Source organism: Rattus norvegicus, chromosome 12 (assembly GCF_036323735.1).
Source record: "Rattus norvegicus strain BN/NHsdMcwi chromosome 12, GRCr8, whole genome shotgun sequence".
In the NCBI taxonomy this organism is placed as follows: domain Eukaryota; kingdom Metazoa; phylum Chordata; class Mammalia; order Rodentia; family Muridae; genus Rattus; species Rattus norvegicus.
Genome location: NC_086030.1, coordinates 33,743,273 through 33,752,102, shown reverse-complemented (window position 1 = coordinate 33,752,102; position 8,830 = coordinate 33,743,273). Strand labels below are relative to the sequence as shown.

Sequence of the window (8,830 nt, the reverse complement as noted above, 5' to 3'; positions counted from 1 at the left end):
TGAGTCTGAGTGTGTGTGTGTGTGTGTGTGTGTGTGCAAATGTGTGAGTGTGTGTTATGCATGTGTGTGAGTACATGTGTGAGGGTATGAGTGTGTGTGTGTGTGTGTGTGTGTGTGTGTGTGTGTACACATGGTGTTCTTGTGTCTACTGTTTAAAGAGCAAAGAGATGGACTAGGGGCATATCTCAGTTGGAAAATGCTTGCCTAGCACATGTGGAACCCTGGGTTAAATCTTCAGTACCACATAAACTGGGAGTTGAGCATATAGTGTTCTTGCAGAGGACCTGAGTTTGGTTCCCAGCACCTGTGTTGGGCAGGTCACAACCACTCCAGTTTCAGGGGGATCTGATGCCCTCTTCCACCCAGCCATTGCACTCATGTGCATATGCTCCCACAAGACAGGTATGCAAACACATAAATAAATAATAAAATAAATCTCTTAAAACAAACAAACAAACTGGAAGTGGTAGTGGGGCCTGTCATCTCAGCACAGGGGAGGTGGAGGCAGGAGGATCAGGGATTCTGTCATCCTTGGCTATATAGTGATTATGAAACTAGCCTGGGCTACATAAAAAATCCCACAAGCAAACAAAGAAAAAACCAACAGAAGCGTGTAAAATAATACTATTTAACCCAATATGCCAAAATAGTATTTGAATGTACATTCGGAGGGAATGGTTAAAGACCTGTTTCCCTGGGCGTTCGATACATAGGTGACACATCCCTTGGTGTCTTGTCCCTGGGGGTCCTGTATTCAACATTTCTCCATCCACATTGGGCTCATTCTGGAAGATCAGGAACCATACATCCAGTCAGGATATCGGAGGCCCTGAGAATCAGTGCTCAGGCCAGAAAGCGTATTCATTGCCTGTCTCACCAAACAGCCGGAGGACAATCCCAGCACCCCCTACCCGCCCTTTTGCTTTATTACCCCATTCTTTATCAAGATCACACTGACTGGCCGCCGCCATTTTGGCTCTGCCTCTCAGTCCTCTACCTCTAGGGTTCCCAGCATCGACTCCTGCAGTCTGCGATCCCAGCGCCTCGACAGGACCTGTGTTCCATCAAGCTCTCTTGGTGGTGACAGAGCTTCGAGTTGCAGGGTCTTCATTCATGCTGCAACCCCCGAACCAAGCCAGACCATCTCCCCCATCCCCAAATGTTCCTTACTCTGCAGCACTGGTTTGTTGCACAGGTCTCAGAGGGAGAATTCCCTCTCCTGCCCGCCCCCAGCCTGCACTTTTTGAGCTCCCATTGAGGTCTACCTGGTGGAAGGTCTGGCAGTGACACCTGTTACCATCCTTGGTTTGCGCTAAAGGAAATCAAGAGTTGAAGAGGCAAATCCAGTGCCTGGTCCATGGGCTCTTGATGTGTGGGCTCAGACCACTGAGCTAACGTTATCAGTCAAGAAGTCCGCAAACAAGAAAGGGTATCGCCATTGGCCTTGGCTACCCATCGTAACTACACCGGCTGGTGAGATGGCTCAGTGGTTAAGAGCGCTGACTGCTCTCCCAGAGGTACTGAGTTCAATTCCCAGCAACCACATGGTGGCTCACAACCATCTGTAATGGGATCTGATACCCTTTTAGGATGTGTCTGAAGACAGCTACAGTGTACTCGAATAAAATAAATAAATAAATAAATAAATAAATAAATATCTTAAAAAAAACTCTACTGTAAAAGAAGACATCACACACTTTGGTTACCAGGTACAAAGAAATCAACCTTGAACTGACCAGGAAATGCTCTCCCAGCTAGCTAGTTTTCATAGCACCTTCAACTTTGACAGCCACCTTTTGCAGAAGGTGCTGTGCAAACTGTATAGGAAAATCATTAAAGGTTTTCTGTAGCCCTGGGTCTAGGCAAGATGAACCTATTGGTGCAATAACGACAGGACTGTTTATGAAGTAACCAACCGCTCTCTTGACTGGATTGAGGCCTCCTCCACAGGAGATAATTCATGTCTGTCACTGTAAACATGGTCAGAAGGCATGGCCAGGAAAGCCATAGGCCCTAGGGGGAGACTTATTGATAATGATTTCCTAAATGTTCATGTCGTCGAACTGCCTTCTAAATAGTTATTTTTATACCTATAGATTTGTGCCACTCCCACAGAGAAGCTGCTTATTACGGTGGACAAGAGTTAATGAAGAGACTTCTATTCCACCTTCCCTCAAGGCTCAGGGAACATCAAGAAAGAACAGGTAGAAAGTGTATAGGAGATGGAGGACTGAGAGGGAGCACTCAGAGCGCAGCAGTAGGGATCTGAGCTGACAGACACTCTGTAATTACAAAACTTGGCAGTGGTCCTGCCGCCTCTTTCTGGGGAAACTGTGCGCACGCTGATGTTATAAGAGCCCAGCCCCGTGGACTGGCAGAGACCTGCTCCTTCTAGAAGCAGGAGCAGATAGATAGTCCTGAAAGATAGAGCCCAACCTGAACTCCGGAAGTTCACTGTCCTTTAGGCAAAGCATGTTGGGAACTTTTTTTTTTCTTCTTCTGTGCATTCCATTAGGCACTTAAAATCTGAGGTGCCCTCAGCCTCCTGGCTTCACAAACCACATCAAAAGCCTCTTCAGGGATATTTCTCCTCTGTGAAACCTGAAGCCATCAGTGACCTGCTATTATGTGGGTAATTAGGCCACTCCCTGGGCCCAGTGAATACACACACAGGCTGCCAAGGCTAGAAGGAAACAGGTGCCTCCCTAGGTAGGACACCAGTGACCCAGCTCCAACTTCCCACTCTAAGAAGAAAACCTTACTTCAAACCTCAAATGACTCCCAAGGGAGCTGGAACGACCAACCATGCCTTCAAACAGGGGCAGCGGGTGACTCCTCTGGACTCAGTCATTTCTCTGCTGCAGCAGCTGACTCCAATAAGCGCTCACCCCACAGAAACAGCTCTGTGGTTAATAAATGGATGGCGTGCAGGAGTCCTTCTTTGGGACAGTCCAAATGCCACAATCTGCCCCTGGGGACCAAACACAGAGGACCTTATAATGCCTGCTGGACACCAGTCCTTCTGCTCCACTCAGGTGTCACACGCCAGCTGGTCTATGCCAACCACTATGCTCTTACTTCTGGTCATCAAGGTCAATGTATCACCTCTTCGTTCCCATTGGACAGAAACTGTTTATGTGATGGCAGGAGCAACAGCAGCAATCCTGAGGGTAAGAGGGAAGTTAGCCGAAGCTAAGCCTATAGATGGAAAATGGCAGCGAAGCAGAAGAAATGAAGCCAAATCATTCACAATATTTTCAGCTGTTGAATACCTCAGGCCTGGAGTGAGTATTCCTGGCTGTGGCCTTACAGTTCCAGCTAATACCCGGCCTGTTGTTGTCCATCGCTACTAGAGACTACTAAGATTTGAGAATCCTTCCTCCCGTCTTTCTGAATGCAGTGTGTGTGAGAATTGCCCAGACACAATGGCCCAGATAAGGTCCACGCAGAGATCTCTGAAAACATGGACACAGGAAGAGTTCCAGCCCTCTGCAGCCCAGGCTCACACCAGACTGGGTGACAAAGGGGCAGAGGAAAGGGAGGCAAAGAAGGGCCCCAGGTGAGCAACCAGAACCATACATAAGGTGCTGAGAGTTCAAAGACGGGACTCAGCCTGCCGTTCTCTGAAGAACAGTCTACAAACCGGGAAGTGTCACCTTTGCAGCACAAAAGAGTTGGGAGATGGGAAGCACAGCCAAAAGCTGGAGAAGAACTCAATATCCATGGATTTTTCAAACACATGAGCCAGGGAAATAGCCCCCTCCATAACTGATCCTTAAGTCTCTGAGTGACGCTGATCTGAACACCAGTCTCCTAATGTTAAGATCATCAGGTCGGGGGGTGGTGGCCATGCCTTTAATCCCTGCACTTGGGAGGCAGAGGCAAGAGGATCTCAGTGAGTTCCAGGCCAGCTTGGTCTACAGAATAAGTTCTAAGACAGCCAGAATTGCACAGTGAGATCCTGGTTCAAAAAAAGCCAAAAACCAAACCAAGCCAAGCTAAACAAAAAAAACAAAAAAACAAAAAAACACACCATTGGATTGTTTCCTGTGAGTTAATGTGGTAGAGTGTGGTGGCTGACCCCTTTCCTCCCCAGGTTCTTTTTGGTCTGTGTTTTATCACAGTGACTAGGACGATGGACAAGGTTATTATGGCTGATGGAGAGCCACCTACTGACATCCCTAACACAGCACGATGGTCACATCTCTTGTTACTATGACTAAAAACTTCTTGCCTAAGAAGTGAATTAGAGAAAGATTTCTCTTGGCTCATGTTCTGAGCACACACAGCTTCCCGTGGTGGTGGACTCAACATAGTGCTGTGACTTCTCACACACTGACATTTTTAGGAACAGGAAGTAGATAGAGGGTCAACCAGAGCATCCTCCCGATCCCCGGCAACCGACTTCTCGGTCCCCCACCCCTCCCACTTTCCCATCCCCCACTCCACCCCACTTCCCCATACCCCACCCCCATCCCACCTCCCCACCCCTGCTGCCACCCCAGAGAACCAAACAGAACCTCCGTGCCCCGCCCCCCATTGTAACCCTTAAAGCCACGCCCATGAGACTCAGTTCCTCCAATGGTGTTTCACCTCCTGAAGATCCTGTACCCTCTCAGAACAGCACCAGCCAGAGCATGGAGCGGGAGGGGAGACACGAGCTGGCTTCAGCATCCATCCCTTTCTGTCTCTTCTCTGAGTGCCCATGAACAACCTCAACTTCCGGCCACCACACCTTTCCCTCCACAATGGACTGCATCCCCCAGCTGTGAGGAGGAGCAAACCCTTTCTCCTTGAGTCAGGTGTTTTGTCGAAGCATCAAGAAGAGCAAGTGGCACACTTAGAACCTTGGCACGACCACGGCCATGTTTTCAGTACGGAAGATTCAAATATACTGGACCTGCTTCTGTGGGCAGATAAGCCACATCTCAGGCCTCTGGATCATTGAGTGAGGTTGAACCCCCTCACAGGAGGATAAAGTCCCTGAGTAGCTTCCTCTTTCACCAAGAAACCCAGAGCCACTCATGGGGCCTTCTTAGTGCTCATTGCTTGATGCCCCGTGTCAATGACAGTGACCTCTACCTCAGGGTGATGAGCAGGCAGGTGCCCATTAGCTCAGCCCCAGGCGCTTTGACTGGCTGACTTGGGATGACAGTTGGCCAACTGATACCCAGTGCTGCAGCTGGCTGTCACACCTGAGGTTCTTCTCCTGGGACAGCAGGCATCTTGGCCCCCATCTCCAGTGTTAGGTGACGGCTGACTGACCAGACTTGCTAGGCAAGTCCTGGCTCATTTGTCCCAGCCCCAGCAAACTCAGCTGCCTTTATGGGCTGGAGAGGATCTGGCATGAATCCCTGGCTGCGAAGACGGCAGCTGCAGAATCTATCTAACTTGCCCATCCCCCATCCTCTGCCCTTTGCCTCTGGTACCCACTGGGCTTCTGCACTGGGCCCTGAACAATTACAGTGGAGAGCCAACTTCAAGATCTGCCTGGTGTGTTGGCCATCAGCGTGGCAGGGCTATGTTTAGCTCCAGAATTTCAGCTTCCTGATCTTAGGAACGGTGACAAAAGCATTGGAGGCAAAGAGGTAAGGGGGTCTGGGAGATGGTTCCCTAGGTAAAACAGCTTGCTATGCAAGCACAAGGACCTGGGTTCAAATCCCCAGGACTTATTTAAGCTGAGAGCATGGTAGAGGCTATCTACCATCCAGCCTGTCCCCCAGTGAGACAGGAGGGAGAAGTAGAATTCCCAGAAGGTCCAGGGGCAGTGAGCCTAGTATACAGAGAGGCAAAACAAGAGATCCCACCCCCACCCCACCTTCACCCCGTCTCATCTTAAGTGGAAGATAAAGACCTCTGACCTCCACATACACAAGGCTGGCTTCCTGGCTATCTGAAAAGCCCAACCTACAGTCAACGTCTTAACCTGGTCCAGACTTCCCCAAGCCTTCTTCTCAACTGTTTCTCAGCTAAGCTCTGTCACCCGGGACCCCGACCCAGGTGCGACACAGCAGTCAGTGATTTGGAAAGATTGAAGCCAGACAGAAGCATACATCTCTCCAGAGCCCCGAGAGCTCTGCTTTTCACTCAGAAAAAAAAAAAAAAAAAATCACAGGCCCACTAAAACCTGCCAATGAGGCCTAAGAATCTCTCCCCTGTACTGCTTAGATTTTTATCGATTAGATACAAGCTAGGGTCATCTGGGGAGAGTGACACTCACTTGAGAAGATGCCCCCCTCACAGTAGACTGTAGGCAAGTCTAGGGAGTATTTTCTTCATGATGGATGCGGGAGGGCCCAGCTTACCCTAGGCAGTACTATGCCTAGGCAGATACAAACCAAAGCTGGGCGAGGGCCTTTAGTCCCAGCACTTGGGAGGTAGGGGCAAGCAGAACTCTATGGGTTCGAGACCAGCCTGATCTACAAAGGCTTTCTGGACAGCTACATAGTGAAGCCCTGTCGGGGGGCGGGGTGGTGGTGGATGCAGGAGCAAGGCCTGGGTTCAAACCAGTAAGCAGTATCCCTTCATGGTCTCTGCTTCAATCCCTGCCTTCAGATTCCTGCCTTCCCTTCATGATGGGTTGTAGGATGAAAGAAACCTGTTTTCCTTCCCAGGTTGCTTTCGGTCACGGTGTTTATCCTAGCGGCAGATGACAAAGTAAGCCAGAATCCCCAAACAGCCTCTGCTCTGCAGCTTGCTGTGATCCCCTTGGCTATTTTGCAGTCTGTTTTCTTTGAACACCCAGACACTGATCTGGCCCTAGAAGCCATTCTCAACCTGCATGGCGTGACACCTTCACCGGGTCGTGTATCAGAGAGCCTGCACATCAGAAGTTTACACTATGAGTCCTAACAGTAGCCAAAGTCTCAGCTATGGAGTCGTGACAAGATCATTTTATGGTCAGGGAGGTCACCACCCCATGAGGAACTGTATTAAGAGTCTCAGCATTAGGAGGGGTGAGAACTGCTGCTCTAGACGCAGCCCCGACCAGCTGGCTGACTCTTTTTCCCAAGTCCATGTGGCTTTCCCTCACATGATGATCTTCTCTCAGATGCCCCCTTGGCTAACTGTCCCTAACTGTCCTGCCTAGGTCTGCAGCTGCCTCATTCTAACCCCTTCAGCCCCCGGGGCCTTTCCACTCTCCCCACTCTCCCAGCATTGAAGATCCACTTGGCTGTTCTCCGGGCTGACACACTTAGCCCACCTTCTACCTCCTCCTGGGGGCCATGTTGTGGGACTACAAAGTCATCTGTAGTTTTCTTAAAGCATCTTCACAAGGTTCTTCCTGCCCCTCCCAACCCCCACATCTCATCCCCATCCCAGAGAAGAACAGAGAATGACCCATCGACAAACCAATGAGCTACCCCAAGAATGTGAACAAAAGAATACAAGTGTTAAGGCCGGGGGGCTCCAGGGGTCTGCAGGCAGAGGGACAAGACCAGGCCTTGGAGGGCATCTACCTCCCTTTACACCACAGAAGCATGGGTGGGGGCTGGCCCACAACAGGGAGACACATGCCTGCTGGAGTAACTGAGTCTTCCCAGGGAAGGGGTCTTCACTACCCAAGCGAGTCACAAGGGGCTCCCAGGTTTCCTTTGATCAAGTAAGGGCAAAGTGTACACAGGGTGCCCTGCTGGCCTTCTGTTCTATTCTAGATCACAGAGGTAAGTCTGGCTCCCAAGGTGCCCCGTGGATGAAGGCGGGAAGGCAGAGCACAGGCTTTGGGAACCATTGAATTACTTGTGAGGCTGAGCTGGATATGTGTAGATAAGGCCAGGAGCAGTAACAGTGTCAGACCCAGCCACAGAGGAAGCTCTGCAGTTAATTGGGTAGCCAGAAGCATCCAGAGAGCCGTTCTGGGGACGATGCTTTGTTTCCTACTCTGCACCCCAGAGAAGATCTGCAGCTTCTGTTCCCTGGCTACACTGAAGACAGAAAGAGGAAGCTACGTGCCCAGCCAACCACCACTCGGGCTTGAGGTTGTCAGGGAAGCCATCCTGCCAGACAATGGAGAATTTAAGAGAGGGGCAGAAGAAGTGGCTCGGCTGTTAAGAGCGTTTGCTGCTCTTGCAGAAGACACAGGTTCAGTTTCCCAGGACTCGCATGGTGGTTCACAACGACCTGTAACTCCAGTTCCAGGAGATCTGACACCCTCTTCCGGCCTCCCCAGCCACCAGGTATGTGGGCAGACACACTTGGAGGCAAACGCTCACACACTCAACTAGCCAGGGAGTCTGCTGGCCAGTAAATCCCAACTGGACTGCTTCTAAATCCTTCCTTGTAGCTGTCTGATTTCATTCCATCACAAGTCTTAAAGAAAATAAAATAAAATTGACATTATCACCCTCATTTTAATGCAGAGGAAACAGAAATCAGATCAGAGAGGTCAAATAACCAGTCTGAGATCCCGCAGCTAAGGTCATAAATAAACATCTCTTCCCTCAATCCCTGACTTTGAACAGCCCTCTTAAGAGATTGTAGAACACAGATGCTTCTCCATCCAGGAGGAATGATGACAGCTACACCAGGTCTGGTCTGTTCCTGAAAGCCCCAGCTGGCTGTTGACATTTCTTTGGGTACAGGCTATTCCCGAAGTAGATGTCACCCAGGACCCCTGAACCTGATGGGGCTTCTCAGGTTACAGCTGTAACGTGACTCTTGGGACTCAGTTTCCCATCTGTGAGGTGAAAAGAATCCTTCCTCATCTTGCTTCTCCGGTTCCTGTCCAATCAAGTATCTTGGTTTGCCCCAGGAGCTCAGTGGACGGATATGTCAAGGTGACTCATGTTGGCTTTTTTTTTTTTTTTTGGATTTATTTATCTATTATATA

General features: G+C 49.9%; 1 long non-coding RNA gene across 1 annotated transcript; it reads left to right on the top strand.

Moving 5' to 3' along the window:
- The first annotated feature begins 4,561 nt into the window (after positions 1-4,561).
- LOC134481180 (uncharacterized) lies at positions 4,562-8,349 on the top strand. The gene is made up of 2 exons (XR_010056509.1): positions 4,562-5,588; positions 7,894-8,349. It is a non-coding gene; the product is annotated as an uncharacterized LOC134481180 (long non-coding RNA).
- The last annotated feature ends 481 nt before the right edge of the window (positions 8,350-8,830 follow it).